This window comes from Panthera uncia, chromosome A2, assembly GCF_023721935.1.
Source record: "Panthera uncia isolate 11264 chromosome A2, Puncia_PCG_1.0, whole genome shotgun sequence".
Taxonomy (NCBI): Eukaryota; Metazoa; Chordata; class Mammalia; order Carnivora; family Felidae; genus Panthera; species Panthera uncia.
The window spans coordinates 37158758-37183028 of NC_064816.1; the positions used below are offsets into that span (position 1 = coordinate 37158758).

The window sequence follows — 24271 nt, forward strand, 5'->3', positions numbered from 1 at the left end:
TCTCTCTCTCTCTCTCTCTCTCTCTCTCTCTCTCCCCCCCCTCCTCTGCTTGTGCATTCTCTCTCAAAATATATAAATAATAATAATTTAAAAAAAAAGACTAAGACACATCAAACAAAATGTAGCAATGAGACTGGTTTGGCTACCTTTCATTCTGGGAAAGAGCTATTCTCCAGAGCAGTAAATATTCCACAGCAAGAGTTTAACTCTTGGGTGTATGGGCACACACACGCACACAATCATTTTTCAGTCTTGTCTTTGTTTTTTTTTCTTAAGAGCTTAAAGTAATAGACACTAGGGTCAAAAGAAAAAGAAAATGGAAAGGAAAAGAGAGAAGCCTCCACATATTGGTACATATATATTGGTACTCTTTTATTCCACAACTTAAAAAAAAAACACTTCTGGATTTTAACCCTGGGAGTATGACTTTATGCCATGTAAAAACTTTTTTTTATAATCTTTATGTATTTATCTTAAGAGAGGGGGAGGGAGGGATGGAGGGAGGGGTGGAGAGAGAGGGAGAGAGAGAGAATATCCCAGGGAGGCTTGACAATGCCAGCACAGAGTCTGAGGTGGGGCTCATTCTCATGAACAATGAGCTCATGACCTGAGCTGAAATCATGAGTTGATGCTTAACCAACTGAGCCACGTAATAATTTCTAATGATTCCAATGAAACGTTTCCCAAACTGTATTCCTGGTATGGGTTCTTCAATAGGTCAAAAGGCATTGTCCCCCAACTCCTTTCACATTAACACCAAAAAGGTTTCTGTTGGAAACCTCTACATACGTTCAGAGTTCCCTCTGAGATCAATAATGCACTTGACTATACTAAAGTCTGAAAACAGTTAAAAATAAAAGAGATTCGGCCTGGTACAGACCAGTGTTCCCCAGCTTATAGTTTCTGCATGGTGCAAATTAATATATTGAAGGACCCACCATCTGATGTCCGTGTAGGACATCCCAGCTGTTAGGATGATAATACCTTCTGGATTTTACACTACCATCCACATTTCAAATATCCCATCCATTGTCCCCATAAATATGACTCACTCTCATAAAACTGGAAATCCTAGTTTTAGATTCATAAAATATGGTCCCTATTACAATGCCATGTATTTCCATAAAACCCTTATATATCGATTCCACATAACCTCTTATAATACTAAAAAGGGTAGAATAGAAAACTTTCAGGGATTAACTTCATCAGCGCAGTAGTGTTAAGCCAGCTACAGTCATAACCCAAACCAAACCCCGTCCTCGGAGAGCGATAACAAGAAGGCATCGAAATACCTGGAAACCAGATTCTGCTTCTGAGTCTCTACTAGCCAGAGTGGGGACGTGTATGCAGGAATAACGCAAAAGTCTACTATAGCAACCTAACTGCATGTAACTCTGGGCCCTATCTAAAACACAGGAAGCAAAACGTTCAGCCCCACTACCCATCGTAACAATGCCAATTAAGACAGTATTTTTTTTTCCCGCCTATCAAATTAGAATATCCTGTAGAGTGGTGTTTGGGGAAATAGGTCTTTACATGCAAAGCTGATAGGAAAGAAACTTGGTATCATGCTTCTGAAAAACAGAATGCATTTTCTACTAACATTTTGCAGTGTCTCTGATGCAAGAGTTCTACTTCTAACAATGTACGAAAACAAATCACAACAGAGTTCAGGCATACCAAAAGCCAAGAGCAGTTCTCCACTAGGCTCCCCCAGTCCATCAGGCATGGCAGAGGCATCGAAAAGGGGTAGAGGTGGGCAGCAGGGTGGGCTGCATGTTCCCCAAGGAAGAGGGCATCATACGACTCTGCAATGGCCCGCCATTGTCTCTCAACCCAGCAAAAAACTCATGCCCACGTGTGCAGGGGCATGAGCTCCCAAGTCTGGGATTATCCTCTGCTCACAGAAGCAGCCCTGTGATACGGCTGGAATAAAAATAAAGAAGCCCCAACAGACCAGGAATCAGGGCGGATGCCTCTGGCTGGGACACAGGAGACGCAAACCAGAAAGGTGATCGGAGAAAAAAGGAAACTGCCCCAAAGGGATCGGGCCCCCCCTTGCTGACAAAAAGGAAAGCCTGTTCCCAACAGGTGAAAAACTCTGTATATGAGACGGAGTGGAAGGGAACCCAAAGAAAGCTCCCAAGATGCTCTGAAGGGAGGAGTCGAAATGAAAAGGAATTAAAACCACAACAAAGACATATTTTCACAAGTAATGTCCTTTTGTATGATTGAGCACTGGAACCTACCTCCAGCATTTCCACATAAATGCTGGAATAAAAGTAAAATAAGAGAAATATGTATGACCTTCAAGAAAATGCATCCAATGTGTGTCTTTGCTCAGCATTGGATTCTTGACTATTAAAAAATCAATTTCTGAATGAATGAATAAATGAATGAATGTTGTCCCATATTCTTCACTTTCTGGCAACCTAGTCTCACACAAGCTACACTGGCCTGAAAGAATTGATGTTTTTGGATTACTTTCAAAAATGTGAAACAGCAAGACTAGTCCTATTTCCACTTTATTTATCCACCTTTAAAGAGGAACCTGCTGTGGCATCGGTCTCTGTGCATTCCATTATCTCTGCTGACTCTCCATCGTCCTGCCATCAGTGAGGAACCCCTGGTTCACAAAAGGATTGAACATCAGAGCACAGTAGAGATTTCGACTTCTGGCCACCTTCTTCAGGCTCCCCTCCACTTACATCTTCACCTACTGGGACTGTCCCTCCCTTGGGCCTTTTGCACCCCACTTTCACACCCCTGGTGTTGATGGCCAAGATCTAGTCCTCAGGCACAAGGCTTGGTAGGCCCATTCTGCAAAGAGAATTACATAGATTTAGGGAGGTTTCTGTCTAATTGGAAAAAAAAAAATGGGTGGAAAAAGGCAGTCTCCATAGATACAAGCTTTTCAACATATTGCTTTTCTGCTCTCCTCTTTTCTTACACTGAGAATGTCAAGGCAGAACCGGAATATTTATAAGTAAATTACATGTTCCATCCATCCCTCCACACCCTGACTGGTGACACCCAGCTGGAAATTCTGAAGACTGTGGGGCTGCATGGAAGGCAGCTGGGATATTGAGTCTTTGACGAAAGCAATGAATGGAGCCTTAATGTGGGAGCTAACGGTGCTATCCAAAGCACTGTTGGAGAAAAGTCCTTCTTCCTACAACATGTCTTACCCTTCACCGCTTCATTCAATTGCACAAGGATGTGAGCGTCCACGCGGGAGTCAGACGGGCAAAGAGGGGCCATGCCACACACTTCCACAGACAAAGAAGTCAGCGAAGCAGCAGGGATCCCGAGGACAAAGCGATCAGGTGTGCTTATTGATGGGTGCCTGACCACTGCTTGCGAACACCGCCCACTGCCTCGCAAGGGTCTCTCACATTTCATTGTGTCCACATGCAAAAAGAGGGGGTAAGAAAAAGAATCGAGGGCAGCAGTGATGGAATGAAAAGCTTCAAGGAAGGGTGTGAATGGAATTGGGAGGACAGAGGGCTCCACTTCCCTAGGCTAAAAAAGGGCAAAAGGAAGAAAATACAGAATTACCACGCAATCCAGCAATTCCACTCGTGAGTACATAGCAAAGGAACTGAAAGCAGGGACTTGAAGAGACAGTTGCACACCTAGAATTACAGCACCATTATTCTCAGGAGCCAAACAGTGGAAGTAACCCAAATGTCAACCCGTGGATGAATGTATAAACAAAATGTGGTCTCTACATACAATGGAATGTCAGTCAGCCTTAAAAGGAAGGAAATTCTGGCACATACTACAACAGGGATGAACCTCGAGGACATTACACAAAGTGAAATAAGCCAGTTGCAAGAAAGACAAATACTGTAGGATTCCACATATTCTCAAGTACCCAGAGTAGTCAGATTCATAGAGACAGAAAGTGGAATGGTGTTTGCCAGGGGCCGGGAGAGGGGGATTGGAAGAAGTCGGGTTTTTTCTGGGTGCAGAGTTTCAGTTTTGCAAGAAGAAAAAGTTGTGGACACTGGTTGCACAACAGTGTGAATACGAATATTCTGGACACTATTGAACTGTATACTTCACAATGGTTTAAGATGGTGAGTTTTATGTTACATGTGTTTTCACACAACTTAAAAAATCTTTAAAAGAAAAAGAAAAAGAAATCTTGGAAAAATAAAAAACCCAAAGACACAGCTCCGGGTTTTGAAGTGAAATTGGTATTAAATGAAAAGCCTTGAAAATGCCCATTGGGGATTCCTTTTTCTGGTGAGAGGACGGGACTTTAGTAAGTACTGGCTGAAAGTTTTAAAAACTCACTGCATTCTCTGCAGCCAACAGCACGAAGCCATTCTATAAGCTGCCCCTGGTTTTCTTTTTCCATATTCTAAAATAGAGAGTGGTGTAGCTGTCCCTCCATCAGGGTAAATAAACTTGCCTATCATGGCATGCCCCCCCGATACGCGGCACTCAAGATCCCTGGTTCTCATCGGGGATGATTCTGTCATCCCCCAAGGGATGTGTGGCAATGTCCAAAGACAGTTTGGTTGTCACACGGCGGGGGGCAGGAGGGAATGCTCTTGGCATCCAGAAAACAGGGGCAGATGTGATGCTAACACATCCCACAATGCACAGCACAGCCCCCACAACAAAGACCCTTCTGGCCCCAGGTATCGATACGACCGTGTCAAGGCTACAAAATTCGGCTCTAGAATGGCCTAGGAGTTCAGCCACCAGGTTTGTGGTGAGTTTTGCTCTTCCTTCTACACGTGCCTTCGAGCAGGCTGCAGAGGGAACAGTTACTAATCTGCTAGGTGCGATGCTAAATGCTCTCTCCCCATTATACTTCATGCCATGCTCTTACTATTGTAAAAGAGCTACTGCTACAACCCCAGCTTTACCAGGGAAACACATCTGGAGAGGTCATGGATTGGTCCAAAGTCAAGGCCTCTGCTGGAATTTTAAACCAGCTCGGCAGACCTCCAGAGTGGCATTCTTACCTCTACTTCCTAAACCCGAGCGTTCTAGGACTCTTGTGAGAAGCACGTCATGAGACCAAAGTTCAAGAGGACACATTGTGGAGAAGGCCGACACAGGAAACCATTAGACCAGACAATTCTCTTTCCTACCCGAGTCGCTCCTGCATCGAGGCATCCTGTCATCCCCACACAAATGATGCAAGAACTGTCAGATTCAAGCGGAAAGTTTCAGGAAAAACTCTTCTGCTATATGTTACAAAGGTTTGTATGTTATAAAGTTCTCCCATTCTGCCCAATATTATTTGCATCAAGAGGGCCCTAACAGCTAAGTTCCTGTTAGAATCTTCACCAGAATCTCCCAGTTTAGAAGTCACTCCTATCTGGGGGGATGGGCAATATCAGTGAAAGGGATTAAGAGGTACCAACTTCCGGTTTTAAAATTTGTAAGGCATGGGGATGGAAAGTGTAACATTGAGAATACAGTCAAAATAGTGTAATAACATTGTATGATGACAGATGGTGGGTGGCTACACTTATTGTAAGCATTTTGTAATGTATACAATTGTTGATTCACTATGTACATACTGAAACAGATATAATATTGTATGTCAATTACAGTTTAATTTCTTTTAATATAATTTAAAAAAAGAAAAAGAAGTCACTCCCAAACCTCTTGGAAGAGTTCCCAAACACGAAACATCTCAGGAGGCAGAGCCAGGGAGATCCCTAGCTGCTGCCTCTGCCTATAACCATATTCTTCCTCTTGAACCACCTGGGTGACTCTTATTCATTCTTCAAGACCCCACTCAAGCTCAGTGCACCACTTCTGTGAAGTTTTCCCATAAACCCCAATTTGACCTTCCTTCTACACCAGTTCTACACAGTAAGCCTGAAACATCAGCCAACATGCAGTCCGGGACTGCAAGTTCCCGGACACAAGGACCACATACATCTTATGTGTCTTTGTATATACCTTGTCTATTGCAACACAGCCTTGGAGTAGCGGGGGAATGAAACCTGTCACCTTTGTCTGCCGTATTCTACAAATAAAGCTGATCAGCTTAAAATTATGTCCAACTAGCACCTTTCACAGATGGTTAAAGATCTTCAGAATCCAAAAAAAAAAAAAAAAAAAAAAAAGATAGAATAAGATATCAAGTAACACATTGGGGAAGACACCTATAGGAGGACATTTGCAATTTCCTCGGAATCTTAAGAAGGTCCAAGTAATTTTGGCAGACTTACAAGAGTTTCTGAAAAGGAGGGATGAATTCCTTAGTTGCTTAAATCAGTCACAAAAGTCTCTTGCAATGAGTTGGGCATTGGGGACATATGGGGAAAGTGACACGGTTGCCAAGGTCCCCTGTATTGTCAGTATCATCATGCACCAAATGAGCCATGGCCTCAACAAGTAAGAGATGCTTCTTCTGGGGCGCCTTGGTGACTCAGTCAGTTAAGCATCTGCCTTCAGCTCAGTTCATGATCTCACGGTTCGTGAGTTCAAGCCCCACATGGGGCTCTCTGCGGTCTGCTTGGAGTCTGCTGTGGATCCTGTGGCCCCCTCTTTTTCTGCTCCTCCTTTCATGCTTGCTCTCTCTCTCAAAAATAAAAAAAAATAATTTAAAAAAAGAGACATCTCTTCCATTCCATGGTTTTGATTTTGTGTTTTGTATTTGTTTTTTTAACAACGACCACAGCCACTCCCGAAGTCAGGATTTATCATATCCTGGGTCACTGTATCAGAACTCCCGAGGGGAGGGGAATGGTGCGCTGGGAGGCTTGGCAGATGAGGATGATGATACTGCTGGTGGAAGAAATTAAGGAAGGAGGTTCTCAGACCCGAGAAGCTACCTACTGAATCAGAATCTCAAGGGGTAGGGCTCCAGCAGGTAGGTTTAACAAGCCACCCTTGCGGTGACTCTGAGGGGCACTCAAGTTCGCAAGCCACTCGGGTCAGTCTGCAGCTCTCAATTATTAGTGAGTACCACGATCACCTGGAAGACTCCAGAAAATACCGATTTCCAGGCCACACCCCACGTTTTCTGATTCTGCAGGTGTCTCCTGGGGCCCCAGAACTTGTACCTAACAAGTTCCCAGGTGATGCCGATGGTGCTGCTCCCTGGTGATTCCCACAACTAGAGAAATGACTGGAAAACCTGGAGTGGGGCGATGTAATTTCCACTTCATATCCTTCTGTGATTCTCCCTCACCTTGTGTACGTGTTTTAATGAGGAACGGAGAATATTTCTCTGTCTATGAGAAAAGCATCCAGTATTATAGGATGCTAACTTAAGAAAATGCTAGAATAAACTGCTTGCGTCGCACCCTTCTCTCCCGAAGTTCTACCAGGCTCCCAAAAGGCAAAAGGTAACCCAAACTTTGGACCAGCAGTCGGCCACCCAGCCTCCTTCAGAGGGGCTTCACCAGCTGGCCCAGCCCAGACTCGTTTAGAGCCCAAGCGTCTGCAACCTAAACACTGTAACTCTGACTTCGCCTCAAAGAGATTTCTCTCTGAAACACCCAGTACAACCACCTCAACTGGCACTGTTTTTTTGTTAACGATCGGAATGGCCCACGCCAACCACAGCTTACAGTACATGTACTCGGCCTACTTCCCTATTTTAAACGCCTAATGGTTATTGCCGTGCCCAAACACATCTGGGGGGAGCGGGGCCCGCTGGTTGCCTCTTGCCCTGCTGTAGGCCCTCCTACAAGGGTGCCCTCGGCAAACCCTCCGAGCACAGACAGGTTACACAGTGTTGCTCCATGTCAGAGCGGAGGCCTCAAACAATCAAGGATTTTTTTTTTTTTTTTTTTTTTTTTTTTTTGGAGAAATGATCAAACCCGGGGGTGGGGACAGAACTTCCTGCAAGAAACCGCATCCTGAACAAGCATCGCCACGACTCACTGTAAATAAATACTCTCTCCTTGCAGCACTTCCGTCAACTGTCAGGGCCCTGGCTCCAATCGCCTTTCAAGTCCAAACAGGAAAGGGGGAAAAGAGAGTGAGATGGCAGATAGGAGGTTTAATTTGCTTCTTGCTGCCGTTTTCATTGGTGGGGAGCTTCCAATTCAGCAAGACTGCCAGCTGCCTGGAATTGCTCCTGGACCCCACTTTTTCCTGTTAACCTTCATAATTGTATTACTACCGGCCAGCCCACAACTGGCCTACCCAGGGCTGGGGAGTGCGGCCTCTCCCCTGGATCAGATAAGCGGCCAAAACCGAACAGGCGTGCTGCAAAGAGCCCACTGACACTGGCAAGGGGGTGCTCTGTACGTGCTTCTGCTGTAACTCAGCCCAAGGGACTGGGGCGCGGGGGAGGTGGCCATGGGGACTGCAGGGCAGGGGGTGCAAGGAGGAAACAAGTCGGTGACCTCAATTTTCTGGAAAACGAACGTGAAGGATATCCTTTTCAAAGTGCAGACCATGTGGCTGGGATGGGAAAGATATGCAAAAGGAGACCATTTATTTCCTGTACCAATGATGGCTGCTTCTCGACCAAGCCGCTGCAGACTCGAACTACGCCAGAGCCGTCGATATGCCTGCCTCCTCTCCTCAGTCCTCACCTGCGGTACCGGTGAGGCAGATCAAGCAACCTCCGTTTTACAGATGACGAAACCACATTTGGCAGAGCTAAGGAAACACGTGCTGGTTCACCAACAGCGAGTGGTAAAACACAGAACTCAAATTCAGTTCTGTCTGAGTCAGGGCTGCCACGAACAGCAGAGAAGGGTGTGCACTGCACAACTGAAGAGGTGCCGCACATACCGTCGGCAATGCAGATGGCGGCCCCGGTGCGTTGCCTGCTCGATTTCCCCCACGGAACATCCTACCTCCCAAAGTTTCTGAAACAGAAGGATGAAAGTCCATTCGGAGAGCTTCGTGAGTCCTAAGATCCTAAGGTTGTTTGAATTCCGTGGCATTCCAAGAAAAGAGCCAACGGGTCCTTTCCTTAGGGCTTTCTTTGCCGCATTCCCTGTAGTTTTCACTTGTGTGTGATGGGACCAAGTCACGGGTGTGTTTTCGTAGCATTCTGATGGCACCACTGCCTGGCACGTCACGGGCACTCGACAAATACCTACTGAAAAGAACTGGGAAATGAATGAAGGCAAGAACAGAAGACAGCTCTTGCTCCTCTCCAAGAAGCCGGAGCCCGATGGGGAAACGGGGGTTCTGCCATCCGGCCGACGCTGGCTTCCAAGAAAGCCACTGCTGCTCATGGGCACTGCTGACTTCCTTTTTTCTTTTTTTAAATGTAACTGTGGGAATGCCGGGGCCCGTGCAGTGGTGGCAGCAAGGAAGGTAACGAGCGGGGAAAAAAGCATGTTCAAGAACGAAGGAGTGGGTGGGTGAACCTCGTAAACCCTTAGCAGACAGGACATGCCCCTGGAGCCTCTGCCCTAGGGAAGGAGGCAACCAGGCGGCTTGCCCGAGGCAGGGAAGGGTGGAGCTGGACAGAGCTGAGGTGCCCCCGGGCAGCCACTGCCACACAAAGGAAAAAAAAAAATTAATAAAAGTAAAAATGAAGCATCACATGTAGCAGCGAAGTGTTATTAAAACGCTGTCATGTCTCAGAGGTTCCTATGAAGTCATGTTCCTACAATTCACTCGTAAGAATTTAAAGACAAAATTATATGCCTTGTAATTCTCCAATGAGTATGTTTTTCTATGGATCCCATTGTTTATATGGGATGCACAGCTTCCAGAAAGTTTAAATCATTTAAGGGATTAAAAAACCTGGCACTTTGCAGAAATCTAGCTGCACATTTCTCAGCGGGAGCAACTGTCAATACTGATTACGTCCACACGCTCACGTACACAAGTACACACATTCCAGGACACACTCTCTATCGGGGTTGCGAACTCAAAACGCTCACAGGGGCCAGGCGGTTGCTTAAAAAAAAAAAAAAAAAAAGGCAGGGCACCAGGCACCACGGAGCGGTGGGAAACATCCCTAAAAGAACAGCTTGACGAGCCCTATCTAAATGGGCACCTTGGCCCCCGCCCGGGGAAAAAGGCTGGTGTTCCTACATCTTTCCATTTGTGAAAAGAAACCAGAAATATGGGCCCTACGGAGGAAATCCCAGGGAATGTAAGGGATAAATTCAAATACCCTATTTAGAACATTGTACAGTTAAAGCAAAATATATCTGTGGCCTGAACACCTCTGCCTACACCTGTGTCTACACACATACCAATAACGACAGCTGTTTATATGTAGCCACCGTAGGACCAGGCTCTCTGCACCACACATCACCAAATGAGTTCACGGGGTTTCCCAAAGAGCTTACAAAGAATAATACCCACGTTAGAGATGAACAAACTGAGGCAGGGAGGTACCTAGGCAGTGACTGGCAATCGGATGCCATGCAGTGAGAGTGAGATCCAAATGGGAATCGTGCAGCTGAAAGGAGACAGATGAGGGGCCCTAGTTCGATGACATCAGAACGCCAATTTGCTCCGCTGCCCACTATACATTTCACTCACAGAGACGTGAAACCATCAAGGCCCATATTCCAGTCACCACACAGCCATCAAGAGGAACTACTTAAAAAAAAAAAACAAAGTGTGGATGAGGCCTCACGTTAACAGCAAGCTTGCTAAAAGGAAGGCCATCCAGGCTCAAAGTGCTTTACCAGTTAAGATGCGCTTTATAAGAGATCTAAGAAGAGACCTTCTAAAAGAATCTAGCTTTTTTAATGCATTTTGATTAAACCTGCATACTCACCAGGATGAGGGAAAGTAGATATCCGTTTCTTTCCCTTTTGTCCTGCTCAGGATCACAGAGAAATTTCAACGCTTCACAATCAACCAGAAACAAGTGGAGACATGTTGTGAGAGAAGGACCTGAAATGACTCATTCTTCCAGTTTTCTCAGACCAATTTCAGCTTTACGAAACAGGCTTCATTCAGACACACGGCACATCCGTCAGTGCCAGACCCCACAGAACCCCTCATGGGTTGATGGATCCAAACAACACTTCCGTGCTAAGGAATGTGAGTGCTGCCAGCCTTGGGGAGGGAACCCCAGTGCAGAAACGGGCTCCTTGTAAGACTTCAATCTTAGTGACTGACAGTTACCTCCTGTTCTATCAGTAGATCGTTCTCCCCTACCCAGAGTTAAGCATTCCCACGGCCTGCCTTCCCCTTACACACTCCTCTCTGAATGGCTTCCATAAAGAAACGTACAAAATCCTGCTCCACTCTGTCTATAAACACACGGTATGGGCGCTTAATGCTTTGCTGGTTCTGCAAAGGCAAGGTAGTTGGCCCGTAAGATAGGAGCAATATTTAAGTGGGAAACGCCAGTACCTCTTCCAAAAGGCAGACTGTACCTATAATAATGTCCCCAGCCAATAAATGGAAGGGCTATGCAGTGGTTAAGAGCAGTGGTATTAAGAGCTCAAGGGTTAGGCTCTGTTGTTTCTGAGCTGTGAACTTGGGCAAATGATTTCATTTCTCCAAGCAGTGATTCCCTCATCTGTAAACCAGTAGGTAATAATGGAACCTACTAAACTAGGTTTTCCTGAGAATGAAATGGAAGGAATTCAAAGAGAGCGCCTAACAAGAAATCCGTAACTAGTAGGAGGTAGCTATAGTGTCAGAGGCAAAGAACATTCTTACCAACTGCTTACTGTCCTGAGTTAAGATGCCCATTACAAACTTTTCTGCTTTGAACACCAAATTACCATTTCCACAATTTCAGAGCCAAATAACTGCCAACTATTAATCCTTCCAAACCGGCTTAGCAAACTTGAATGTGGTAATGCCAGCACATGTCTTTTTAACAGAGGCCACTCGCAACCGTACGACTTAATAAGGTGTGTGGCATGCAAAGTTAGCCAATGTCAAACCCTGGCTTCCACGGGATCAAAGGGGAAAAAAAAAAAAAAGACATGTTATGGCCAGACCTAATGCAAAATTGCTTTTCAGTTCAGAAACAGAATGCCTGCCAGTTCGGGGAAGCTGCATGGAAACAGTCATCAAATACTGTATAATCACATTTTTTTTAATGGTGATAAGAAACATAGGGTAGATTACAGAAATAGCAAACAGGTAGATGTGCTTCACTTGGATCAAGGGGTTTTTTTCTCTTGCAAAACCACAGCCCCAAAGGAGCCTTCCGAAAGGATTACAGCAGGGCCCGGAACTAGGGGAAGCGATCAAGGTGGCAGGGTACAAACCCCAAGGAGGCGCTCACTCTCAAAACTGGACCAAGCTCAAGGCCAGCGCCCGAGGTTAAGTGCCTCCTTAAAGTCTGCACCCCGGGCAGCTCTTCTGCCTCAGATGGTCCAGGGCTAAGGGACACGGAAGCCACATGTGACTTTCATGCATCTGTATGTGTGGCAGTAAACTTGCAAGGAGGTACCAAGATGTAAACTGATGGGTAACATTACAATGCATCTCTTCCTTAAAGACCAGAGTTTCAGTCGGGAGCAGCGTAGGCAAGGGGCCATTTCCTGGAATCTTCCCAAGTTCAGAGGCAGCCCTGTGCAACTCTGTGAACGTTTCCTAAACAACCTCTTCTCTTCTCCCACACACACAGCAGAGCATCCCAGTCACAGATATCATTTTTGCCCAAACCCTGGAGGAGGAGGAAATGCAACATCAAATGAAAAGGGCCCACTTACTGATCGTAAAATCTGACCACTCAGATGGAGGACTCTTTTTTCTTTTCAAGGGCTGGTTGTAAATGAGTCATTGTTTGATTAGATAAATATTCATAGAGTTTATTTTTAGAAAAACTAAATAATAATAAAGTATTACTAAATACATTCTAACACAGATCTCACGGAACATGGGGTAAATACAAGTTTTCCAACCGAAAGGTAACTTCAACCTTAAGGCAGGCCATTTCTTTCAAATTCAGCATTAAAAGGAAAGGGTCTTTAAAAACGTAAGGCCCTCAGTGTTCAAAATTTCCTTTCTGGTTTTCCAGAAAGGTGTGAACCTCACAAGCCTCATTTACAAATAAACATGTTTCTAAATACATAATACATTAGAACAAGGGGTAGGAGGAGGACAAAGAAAAATCACACCTGCATAGTAGAGTCAAAGTGGATATATTCCTAATTTCGATTATTTAACTGAAACTGCTTTGGTTAGAAATGCTAAACAAACATTCAAAACTGGAAAACCTACAGGTGTTTCTGTACCTCTATGCTCGAAATTTTTAGATGTGCTTCACTAATGATGTGAGCAGAAACCCTGCACGCGGATAAAGAAGCAGGACAGAGAATGCGAGAAACGTGGCTCTCCCCGTTCACCCTCGTCTGGAACCTCACCGTAGAACCACTACATCCCCACCAGGGAACGCCGCTCTCGAATGCCCCACGAACAATGGTATCAGCTGTGCCATGCAAACCGCAGGCACGATCGCACGCGCTGAGGAGTTCTGCCGTCGGTCGGCGTGTTAGGATGTGTGACTCCGTCTTATTTCTGAACGTCAAGAGTTCCTGGAGTCTACAGTGTGGTGATACTCCTGGCTCACCACCCCTATTCTTGGGAAGAAAGCCTGTCGCTCTACGTTAATTGTGATCAAAAGTAGAGAACAGCAGAAGACAAGCTCCTACCTAAACACCGTTAAATTCAACTTCTCCTGAAGGAATAAAATAAGTCGTACGATGAGTTGGTCATTTTTTTTTTTCTTTAAGGGGGGAGGGGTGGAGAGAATAAACAATTTCATGGAATTTTTTTTTTTTTTAGACCTAATTATATACTAAGCAAGAAGTAATTTTTCCCTCCTGCCTACATTTTATGTTTTGGGCACTTCCATTTCATGTCCCTTGACACCTTTTCCAATAATCCATCTACTTGATATTGGAAAGCCTCACATGAATAAAACTTTATGGCACTACAGGCGTTTAGCCTTCCACTGACATTCCTGGCCTGTTCAATTCTGCAATTCAATCAAAATCAAATCTCAAAATCCTCTTGTCAGCCAGCACTGCTTTCATATGCCGGAGCCTTGTGTAAGGGTAACTGCATCCAATCTTCCCCCCAAGCAGTGCTTATATTGTTTTATTACAGTTCAATGAGTGGAGTTCAAAATTACATGCAGCCGCCTACTACTGTGGTCGGGCTGTGTTACGCATGGACACAAGTATTGCCCACCAGGCCTGAAATCATTCACTTACTAGCCGGCCAGAAAGACTGGGAGCACTTCTTTGTATGGAGGAACATCCTGTCTGCTAGATCTAAAGAGGGTGATGTTAACAGATCAGTCCCTTTATAAAAGGATTCTGAGAGCCCAATGAAATGCAACTCAAATGTGCTCAATGTTAAGCATGTGGCTAGAGCACATAAAAGCAAAGATAAACCCCAACATGCACTACTTATTCTCAGAAAGCTTGTGAAGGAAGATAAAGAGATCCAGAATAAAAGACATCTTAAAGAATTTTTATATGTGTTTTAAATGATGGAGCTTCATTTAAATGGGCTTTTTAAAATACCCCCAATATTCCTTTCATCGAAACAAAGAGGCAACACACAAAGCCAATTAAATACAATTTAACCTGATGAACAATACAGTAATTACAACGCCAGGAGTTTGGAAATGCTCACGAGAAGCTAGTGGGAGGCACAGACGGGGTGAAATGGCATCAGGGGTGTACCGTCTTTTCAACACAGGGACCGACACATCAAATGGCCTTTCCACATTTTAAAAACAAACAGAAGATGAGGAGAATATACTGGAACCACAAAGACAAACTGAGGCTCATTTGTGTAAGAGTTAAATTACCAAGCCATCGTCAAATGGGGGGACAATGTTCTGGCTAGAGGGGAATTGCCAAAACCCCAAATAAAAATGTATGTGCTAACTCCACGCTACCTTCAGGTTGGTAATTCACAAGTAAAACAATAGATTCCTAGTGTGCAGCTTTCCAAGAAAAAAGAATTACACCTCTCTCATTTATGAAGGCGTGCTTCTCCTGTGCAGGTGGTCACACACCTCTCTGTGGCAAAAGTCAGTGCCAATAAGGTAAAGATATATGTGCAATTGCAAAAATCTTATCTGTGAGGTCGCTAAAATTAAACACCCTTGGAGCCTCCAGAAGTTGAATTTATATCCATTTCTAATACCTACCACCCTGTATCGTTTGAAACAATGCCATCAAAGTGAAGTCTAAAGGGAACATGAAAAACTCTCCCATACAGAAAACTCCTGATGCACTATACAACTCAGTCTCAAGACTAAATAAATAGTCAGGAGTTTTAAGTATCGGGTTAATTCCCAAGCCAAGAGAGCAAATGTAAATGTATTTATTCAGTTGCAGTTATGTTTATAGGTAGCAGCTCGGAAAACCAATGGATTCTCATGCAATGATACCTCATTTTTTAATAACACAGGCCGATCCAAAGAACCAAGAAGGCAAGACAGGGAAAACTCAGAGTTGGCACAGCAGTGGATGAGTACCTAGGTATAATTTTATTCTCTCTCTGGGATAAATGATGAGCTTCAGGCTTACTGACCCAAAGGAGGTTCTTATTACATTTTAAAATCTGGAAGGGCTGAACTCTGAAGAATAGGCATACTATTTTAAGTGTGGCCAGTACTTTGGTCAAGACGTGTCATTCTTTGATGGTCAGAGAGCAGGAGCGCCTGTCCCCCTCCCAAATCAACTACAATGTAATGTTATTGTTTGATAGCTTTCCCATTGCTAAGAAAATCAGCTGGTGTTCGCAGAAAATGGAAATTAATTCCACACACTGGTCTCCCTCCCTTCCTTCCTCTTTCACTCGGTGGAGTCCCCATGGATAAATGAACAAATCTCCAATGCATTCAAAGACCACTCTTACTAGTAAGCGTCTACTCTGTTTTCCAGCATCTCCAGACAACTCAGAAGATCTAGCAACGTGGCCCAAAGTCCTGGAAACTGACCTGCATGGAGTGAAACAGCAATGCTATTTGGTTCTCCACTCTCTCCAACCAACCAGCTTGCTTACTTCTTTCAAATCCCCTGTGGGGGCCCCATAACAAATTAAGCTTGACTCCCCTGGACCACAGGCTACGTCAAGTTACTTCTGGTATCAAAATTCCATGACCCTAGTACACTCAGTGATGTTCAAGCCAGTTATCAGTCAACGTTCCCGCACTGCCTACTTCCTCCTTTCCTAAGAAAGGGAAAAAAGAAGAAGAAGAATACATACATAGCTTGGCAACAAAGGCCAGTAACAGCTAGCTAAACACAGACAACTAGAACAAAGCAGGATCCCTCCTCTCAATCTCATCCCTACCAAACCCCAGTCTCCTAACGTCTACTAGGCAAGGGAGTTATTGGTTCAAAACATGAATTATCAGATACATTCTTCAAGCTGAATGACACATGCAAATGGATATTCTGAGAACTGGTTACCTTGGTTATCCTAACAGCTAAAGCAGATACACAGTGTGATCTGGGCAGCCCCATAAGCTGAATCAAAGGATAGGTTGTAATAAGATTTCATCATAAGAGGCAGAGAATGCCTGGTACCAATGGACTCATAAAGCTCATTTAAAAGTCTAACTCCTGCTCTTTAACAAATGAAACCAACCTCATCCACCCTCCAACCCAGAGATCTTGTCCAAAGTTCCTGAGATGACCCACATTACCTTCAGGATCTACAACCCTACTCTTATGGACGAAAGAAGATGCCCAAAATGTGTCTGAAATCTAGAGGTGAGCCCAATGACCGCACTCCTCTTCCCAAGTGCCCTGGAATAAAGGGAATTCACAAATATGTGCTAAACCCAGTCACCAACATCCTAGGAGCTTCCACCTTCTACAGCCAAAAAGAAAAAAAAAGTCTTCAAGCAAAGACTCGCCTCTTTTCATGCAAAGAGATAAAGTCCTACAAACTCTGTATGAACCAAGTATCTGTGCTTAAGACAATGAACAGATCGAGCTCAAAAAAGGCTGCAACTCCGAGGCAGGGCTGGCGTGACTTCGAAGATTTCCACTAAACCATGTCTCCTGCCGTCAAATCCTTCACAAAGCAAGTATTTATACTGTAGCAGGGAACTCCTGAGGTGGACTATTTTCTTCTCTCACCTCCATTTTGTGAGATGCCCCTATCCAGGGACCCTGGAGTTCAGAACCACATTCGCTCCGCTCTGTTACGTAGCAGCAGCAACGGAAGAGGTAAGAGAAAGTGTCTCAAAAGAGACTTAATTTTCCCTTCATCTACCTGAGGGAACTAGGCTCCTACAGGATGATCAGAGCCTGGGTCATTGGGGCTAATCTAGAATCTTTGTGCCTCCACATACATGAAGAACATCATACGTATTTTCACAAGAAGTGAAGTGTTTAGGTTGCACGCTAAAGCAGGAGATGAGGAAAAGAGAGACAGGTGTTCAGGAGAAAACCACACAGACAAGAGTACCCAAAGAGTTGCTTTAAATTTTTTCCTCCTTTTCAAAAACTCCGTAACATAAGTGATTGAATCTTGGGGTCCTGGGTGTTGTCCAAGCAAGTAGCATGGACATCACCTGGAAGTTTATTAAAGATCCAGGGTCCCGGGCCCCACCCCAGACCTAATGACTCAGAATCTGCATTTTAACAACATCCACAGCTGAGTCCCCACAAACCAAGGAATGAGCAATGTTGCTGTAGAGGAATTTTGATGCAATTGCTCTTAATAATGGATGGTAAGGATGATTCTCTGACTTCCAGAACTGATGTAAAAGCCTATGGAATAAACACCTGGAATTGAAGCCCAAAGGCGCTCATAAAAAACAAAACAACACAAACAAAAAAAAGAACAGATTTCTAGGTCCCCTCTCAGACCGGCTTCATCAGAATCACTGGCACTAAGGCAGTCCTGGGGTCCACTACAGTTGAAGAACACCTGCACAGCTTCGAATGGGCATCTTGTTCTGTGCTAGATTTACGGCCTGGTTTTAATCTGTTGCTAAAATGATCAACATATTGCAACTGCGTAATCTGCAAAAACTTCAAAAAGCATGTCATAGCTTTGTACACGCCCCAGAGTAAATGGGGCAAGGATACCGTTCTCGAATTCTTATGAATGATATCTATCTCTTTAAAAATACTCACTTAAAGGAAATGTGTGCATTCTCAGTAACACATACACATGCTTTTAGTGCTCAACTCTTCTTAGAAAATGACGGGCAGACATGGAAATGTCTGCACCAGCACACGGCTCCCACCCCAGCCCACCCCCATCTGAAATGGAGAGGCATACAACCCAGAATGCATCTGCATGTACAGACCCCTTCCAAATAAACAGACCAGCTACCGAGCGAAAGCACTGCCCCTAAATCCAATACTCACTTTTTATCTAGAACCAAACCAACTGATTGTAACAAGTAGCAATAAATAACCGGTTCCACGTTAGCCTTTAGTCATTAAACACACTTCCCGGTTAATTAAAGAAAACTTGAAAACTAGCTCTCAAAGGGGTCCTAAATAAAAACTCCTGACATGTTTAAGAAAACACCGCTTGCAATACAAACTGGATCAAATGGACGATGAAAACTTTTCAGTGCTGAATGGGTGGGTATTTCAAAGAATTAACTAACTGCGACGTGAGAAAGAAGCAAGATGCTTTTGCTTCTGAGTCCCTCCCTCAACTTCACGCTCTTAAAGCCCCAAGTTTTAAGTTGGGAGGAAACCCAAATGTTTTTCATTAATACAAGAAGTCAAAATATTTTAAAGGGTTGTACTTCCAACGGTTTCAATTTCCCCGATGCAGGTTACCTAAAAAAAAAGGAAAGCACTATTAGTTAAGAGTTACAGGCGGATATGCAGGGGGAACTTCAGGCACAATTATGCTTTCTTTATCTACCATTGCAGATCTGCTGGGATGTGCAAGAACAATGTCATCAACGCTACCAATTTACTTTTGAGTCCAAAGCGTTCTTTTTCCTTCAGTTAAGTGATTAAAACGGGACTATAATTTGACTACAATAATAAAACAATAAAGCAAGCCTTGAGGTACAGTAACTTGGACAAAGCGTTTCCAAAAAGCACAGCCACGGAGTCATGCCAAGCTCAGGGAGAGGCGTTAATGCCTGTCTGTGAAAATGTCCGTCTGTGGAAAGAACGACACTTGCCCTTGCTTTGGTTACTGCAGAATTCGGGCAGCAGCAACAGCCCTTCCCTAGGAGAGCTGTAGTACACACACTGCTTGATGAAACCGACAAACTAGTTGTTCTTGCTTTACATGTGGGCAGCAGGAACAAAGAGAAAGAGATGGGGACACACAAAAGTCTGGCAAAACAGGAAATTTGAGGAAACTATTTCTGAAATGTAAATAAGGGTTTCTGTTACTTTCATTATTGCAGAAGCCAAGAAGCTACATTCAAAGGAAAGTGCCGGTTTTTCCTGTAAACTCTTAATTTTTCAGACATGAGAGTTAGTTCACGATGTACTGAAATGATATGTTCTATACGAGGTGATAGCATCACAATAGCGACGAAAGTTTATTTTAAGTGTTCCTTTGACCCGCAGCCCTCTCTGTTTTTCCCTTGGGGGACCGTGAAAGCAGGCTGTTAGAATCTCATCTCCTCCACATACACGCTAGCTATGGGACTCAGGACAGTGTCTTTATCTTGTTTAAACCTAAGTTTCTGCCCTGGAAGATGGACATTATAGCAGTTCCTACTTCAGAGACATATTGGGAGATACCTAAATTACACAGTGACCCAACTATAGCAAGGGCCAGATAGGCTAAGTCTTTTTATTATTAACAACAGGGCAATCCTCTTAAAATCAACCCATGCAATACCAGAGAGTCAGGGTTGGTTTCTGTGAAAAAATCTATGTCAACTAACATTAGTAGCTTTAGTTTTAAAGAAAGGGTGTTTGTAGGTTACTGCTGAAGAAAATGCCCCATGTGAAAAAGAGTGTCCTGGCGACTTATCTCAGACACGTGTCATTTACCCTCAAAGAAAGCAGAACACACAAACACGGATTCTCGTACTAGAATATAAAGAGGGGTATCTGAGTGTGCTAACAGAATTCCAGGCTGCTGAAGGCAGAGTTTATCATTCACACATCTGTACCACGTTCTTAAATGTCTTTGCTAATCCTCACTATGAAACTTACCAAAAAACCAAAAAAACAAACAAACAAAAAAAAAACGATAAAGAAAAGCATTCACAAATTCATAGAAATCAGAAATCAGAGAAAGTTGTACTAATAAGATTAAAATATAATCTTAAAAATTAAAAATCTGATAAAATGAAAGCCAAAAATACCCCCCAAAAACCCACCCCACCTAGTATGTTCAGACACTGGATCCAAGCAAATCCTCCTCATTGCTATCTACACAATCCTAGAGCATCTACGTAAATCATGATTATGGTGCTACACTGCAATTTTATTATCAGCTGGTGTGGACACATTCTGCCAGGTATAGACACCAAATACACTCAGTGATCACAGAAGAGAACAGAGTCCTAACGGGGGAACTACCCACACCTTCATTTGCATCTCCATGAAATTAAAGTAACAACTTTATCAAAGGAGATGACCACACAGGGAAGGGATGTTAAACAACAAGACAGCATTAATTCAGAACTGTAGTGCATCTGCGGATTCGCATTTAGAGCATATCCCTTTAAAGCATACTTTAGAGCACTAAGGCTCACATTTAGGCAACTGAGAACTCCTGTGCACACAAATAGTAGGGCAAATGGCTCAACCACTGGGTAAAATTCGCAGTTTGTCCAACACGCACGATTGAGGCAATCAAAAGATACGTGTGTAAATTACGTTGTTATTGATGTTTATGGGTAGGACTGTTTGCCGCAAGTCATCGTCATTCTGTCTCTCCACTTTCCTCTTTGTAGCAAACACACCGTGCTTCCCATCCCCGGCATGGGCGCACAGAACAGGAACCGTGGGGCTGGAGGCTTCACGTAGCAGATCCCAACTAGCAGCGGCTACAACGCGAGCACCATGCGCCAATTTCAGGAAAATGAGAGTTCAGCCCTTTCTTTTCTCTCCATTTTCGTAATCTCCCAGAAGCACAACTGTTCCAGAAACCAGCTCCCCTACCAGTCAGATATTTACACTAAATCTTCACTAAAGGGCTTGCTATTACAATGCTATCTCATCGATACAAGATTACTTCATTTCGGAACCACATCAAGCTGTATAATACTCCAACAATCAAAAACATTGCCCCTCGAGAAAGATGCAGCCCAGATTATTTTCACGTGCTCATCAAAGCGGAACGCCAACATTTTTTGTTTAATGCAATGCAAATCTCACAAAAGAGAGTTTAACTATGAATGTAACAGGCAAGCAAATATCCTTCCAACATACATGTGTCCATATACGTATAGTACTCACACCATACACAGGCACATGGCAAGCTGTAAGGAATCAGCGGATCCAATCTGGATCAGAACCTTACATGTTTCCAACCTCTTAAAAGTAGAACTCCACTTTCAACAGCCCAGGCAAGCATGAGGTCGGATGAAATATTTTTTAAAATCTTTGGGAGAATATAAAATCCCGGTTTGTGACCAGGTGAAAGATTCCACCTTTTTACTCAGATTTGCAAAAATAGGTGTGTGGGAAAAGTAACAGAACACAGCACTTACCTACCCATTTAGCAAATAATATGGAAGACCTACTCTACATCTTTATTCAAATGAAAATACTTTTCACCCAGCATTTATTTCTTCAGCTGGGAGAAACCCCACCCTGTAAGGAACACAAGCGTAAAGCAATCTCTTGCAATGGACCATTTTACTTATTCTGCAATTTCTTACCCAAATTACACAGGTATAATTATTTTGACACTATAATGAAAAGAAAATGGGATTTGGGCACCGTAGGTTTATCTAATAACACTATTTCTTGCCAGACTTCACAGCACTGACAGTCACAAAGAACCTTGTCCATTCCAATAGGAAATATTTGATTTTACTGTAGGAACATTATTTATTTTCACCAAGTTGCTATTATCAGAAAGGATATGATAGCTGAATAATAAAAATGAAATCAAGAAATTCTGGTGTTTCAAGGCTTTATTTTTTTTCTGCTCTCACTTTTGACATTTTCTTCCCCTGGAGAGACAAGATAAAGTGCTGTCATAAATGGGTGACTTTTCTTGTCAAATGACAGATTTGATTCTCCATGGCAACCACAAATCAAGGTGCTAGTAGGAATTAAAGCTTCTCTTAAAAGGCGTCTTTATGTTTATAAAATGAATTTAAATTAAATGGGTATTAGGTACAGTCTTTACCTCAATTTATTTGTTGACTGAAGAGCTCTGTATTGCAGGGAGCACGTCTGCATTTTTAAGGAAAGATAACATATTGTCCTGACAGATGTATAAACAAAAAGCAAGTTACAAGGTCATGCCTCATACACTAGTTTAGAGACCCAGGAAGGGTATGCAGATGGACATCTCGCAGCTGAGAGGTATTTAAATACTGGACAAGGTGTAAAAATTACTCCTCCAGGGCAACACATGAAGCGATCTCTCGATTTCTTCTAACACAGCTCTCTTCTACTGCCAATTAATAAAGACTTTTGTCACCGTCACAGAATGCCAAAAGACAATCTCCCTCGTCATCTCTGTCCCTTGCATAATATATATAGAGTTTTTAAAATGTCTCATCATTGCAGATAAGTGTCCCCCTCAAAATGAGATCATTTTAAGCCCCCCACTTTGAACACTGTTACAATGAAACATGCGCTTTCAAATGTTTTTAAGAAAAGCACACACACACACACACACACACACACACAGAGAAAACATGTATGGTTTCAGAGGAATTAGATAATTAATCTGAGAGTTAAGCTGATTTCAATTTTCATGAGAAATGAAAGCTGACGTGCTTCATTTTCTACAACATTCCTGGCCATCAGGACTTACAGAGCAAGGTAATGTGCTAGTAGATCCTAAAATAATAAATCAGCTCCAATCTTCTTGATATTAGCAAGCCATTTACCTAGTCAAAAAGTCTGAGTGAGGGTTTTAAGGTCATAAATAATATTTTAAAAGTTGGGGTCCATCTCATTTTTGGAAGTTCCAATTACAGCAGAGGGCATTGCTAGCCTGTTTGTGATACATACTGTCAACAGTACAGTCATTCCGAGAGACATGTTTAACCTAAAATAAAGAAAGGGGAAAATAAAAGTTTTACACTACATGCTGGTAGTTGGGAGAATCCATCATTCTAAATGGCGCCCTTGTAAGCTTAGCCAAATTTGATTTTACGCCATCTCTAGTTAAAAGAACGATATGGAGAATTAAATCAAATTCCTTTCATACAATCGTCTGATGGTGCTGCCTTGGGCTGGTGGGAGTAGCTCTGACAAGCTAAAGGAGGGAGAAACAGCTGGTACAATGACAACAAAGAGATGCACAAAACAGCTTCATCCAGCAATCTGTGACTCTGAACATCAAAACTCAGACATTGTTTTTTTTTTTGGGGGGGGGGAGGTATTACTTTCAATTTTCGGGGCTCAAAGAGACTTTGTCCACTCTTGAGTTTAATCAGTACTGGCTAAAATAAAATGGTGTCTGAAAGTTATAAATCTCTTTGGAACTCCGTGTACAAAGCATATTTTATGGCGGAGTGAGTCACATCGAACTCTCTATTTCAGTCACAATGGCTTTTGTTTCATATTAGAATGAGGTGGGCTGATGATCTTATTCTCGTCCCGTGTAAAAAGTCAAACTAACATCACGTCTGAAAACACAGGTTGACAAATTGCACAGAGACAAGGGTTGTGGCAACCGCACCCGACCCCAGACATACATCGCAGGTACCGTGGTGATACGGCATCAGTCTTCAAGACCGTGGTGACCACAGTTCTGTGGCTTCATAACATCAGAGTAATCCTCTCCGGGGAGCTTGGCAGAGCTCAGCAGTCTCCTGGAGAGTGACCCAAAACGGGCTCTTGGCCCTTCTCCAAAAGAACTGACCCTCTCTTTAGACGGGGGGGGTGGGGGGGGGGGGGGGGGGCGCGCACAGTACCAAGACTACCTGAGGGCTAAGACAGCCTTGCCTTAACAGTGTCTACCTGAAATATTTCGTCATCAGAGAAAGTCATCAAAACAGAGACCCTACAGGACCGTACGTAAACGCTTGCTGCATAAGATCAGGAAACACTTTGCTAATGTACTACTGGATAAGCAGACTGCTCATTAAAACTAGACCCGCCAGGGTAGAAAAAGGGGCATGTTATTTGCCTGGAAACGAAATTATTTACTACCTTGTTTGAAATGGGGGCAAAAATGAAGAATGTATAAACCTATGTCGGTCAAGCAGTGGAATCCGGTTACTCTGTTTAAATGTCCATGCCATGGAATCAGCTTAAGAAATTCTTGAGAAAAATAA

At 43.5% G+C, this 24271-nt stretch overlaps 1 protein-coding gene across 9 annotated transcripts in view; it reads right to left on the bottom strand.

Annotated features, from left to right (window-relative positions):
- FOXP1 (forkhead box P1) overlaps positions 1-24271 on the bottom strand; it is a 695473-nt gene that overhangs the window by 454065 nt on the left and 217137 nt on the right. Inside the window, exon 1 of one of the 9 annotated variants that reach the window (XM_049642711.1) lies at positions 1293-23881. The exons of 7 other annotated variants lie outside the window; for them this stretch is intronic. The gene's annotated coding sequence lies outside the window, so the exon portion shown is untranslated. Of the gene's footprint in view, positions 1-1292; positions 23882-24271 lie in introns of those variants that run through there. One more of the 9 variants, XM_049642701.1, reaches the window with a different exon arrangement.